This window comes from Diachasma alloeum, unplaced genomic scaffold (genome assembly GCF_001412515.2).
Source record: "Diachasma alloeum isolate Michigan unplaced genomic scaffold, Dall2.0 Dall_scaffold_00662, whole genome shotgun sequence".
Lineage (NCBI taxonomy): Eukaryota > Metazoa > Arthropoda > Insecta > Hymenoptera > Braconidae > Diachasma > Diachasma alloeum.
The window spans coordinates 128,622-130,567 of record NW_021680794.1 but is presented as its reverse complement, the minus strand read 5'-3'; positions in this window follow the sequence as shown (position 1 = coordinate 130,567).

The following is a 1,946-nucleotide window of genomic DNA, read 5'->3' as shown; positions in this document are numbered from 1 at the left end:
GGGGGGTTGCGTCTCAAAAACCATCGATTTCTCTGACTTTACCTGTTCATTTTAGAAATTGGGTGTATGGCAGAAGTAGGTGAGGGAAGGATTTTCAAGTCTCCATCTATGTCTTGAAAACTACACACCCTTTTAACCCTAATTATGATTGTAAAAAAATATATATATTTGTTTTAACGTCATTTTCCATCGCTTCGACCCAGTTAGGATATACTGCGATGATGATCAAACTTTAAAATGGTTAGATCGCACCATTCTACTCGGTCGGGATTTGAATTCGGAAGCTTTCACATGTGAGGCAACGAACTTACCCACTGCGCCAAGCCACCGGTAAAAAAAATATATGAAAGAATCAAGTACCAGTTGAAAAATTTCATCCGATGGCTCATTTTGGAAAATTAATGGATGATCGTAGCGCCTAATTTGACCCTAATGGCTTGTTTTAAGATGGAGTTGTGGTGGGGGGGAAACCACTGACCGTTCCGATCGCACAGCTTATCTGGAAAAGGCAGTGCGCGGTTTGGGGGAGGGGGAGAATTTTCAACTTATTCAAGTTGGAATATTGTGACCCTTCTGACTGAGGATTGTGACCCTTCTGATTGAAGTGCTATTGATCCAGAGTCCCAAAATTGTACAATATGTCGCGGAGATTGGGGGAAAATAGGACGTTTTGTAATCTCTTTTATTTATCACTATCTTTGTTGATGAATGAGATTGTTCATTAAAAAAATATTGACCGAATATGTTTTACATTGAATTCAGAATGCATTTTTTTCCAGGTTGTTTCGGTAATTCTACAACGAGATAGCCGCAGTCGACATTTCTATTAATTAAATAAATAATTATCACAACATCGAGTTTTTTCTTCTCTCGTTGGCTTCCCAGGGGTTCAACGAATCTCTGAAAAAATTGACGATTTAAAAAAAAAAATTTCGTATGTTCGGTAACGGTGAAAAGTTCGCCGACTTTTACGGACCCTGAAAATGGGGGGGTTTTTCGGCTTCTAACAGCGATTATAAATAAACTAATCAAATTAAAAACTTGAAACTTCGTATTGGGCGAGTGAAATACTTATATTACACAGTACAATTGGTCTCNGGGTTCGGCTGCTCACAGCGATTATAAATTAAATAATCAAATTAAAAACTTGAAACTTCGTATTCGGTGAGTGAAACACTTATATTACACAGTGCAATTGGTCTCATATTTTTATGATTTTTTTTCATCGAGTTATAGAGGTTTATTTCGAGTAGTCTCTACTTTTGACACCGATAGTAGTTACTGTCGACTTCAGTCAGATTTTGCTAGTGATGGGAAATTGTTTTGATTGGCCGTAATTTTTTTTTTTCAATGAAAATTGTGTTTTATACCACTTTTCCCTGTTTGTAAAATTTTCCAACATTTTCAAAGTTATGTACAATTGTCAACTCTGTAGTCTAATTTCCGCAATCTCGATTTTCATGGGGTTTCCTAACTTATCATTTACTGAATTATTCATTTTATATTTCAGATATCCTATATGTATATATAGTGTTTCAATCACTCAGACCAATAAATATTTTATCCGATCGAAATTATATTGAAGAGAAATTCATTGTGAATTCAAATGAAATATTATTTAAATATAAGTTTGTTATTATCGATTTGGTAAAATATCATTCCTTAGAATTTGAAATATATACGGATTTATTTTTTATATTTTTTTATATGTAATGATAATTAGTGATGAATAGTACTATTTTTGAAGTTGAGTTAAACTTATTGAGAGCAATTCAAAAACTCATCAATTGTCTGAGGCTCTCAATCACACCTAATTTTTACATTCGTAAGAAATATTTTTCTTTTCTATATTTCATTTCATATATGATATCTATATCTTTAAAATTATGATTTTTAATCATTATATATATTGTCACATGATAGAAATCATGTACTGGGGGGGGGGG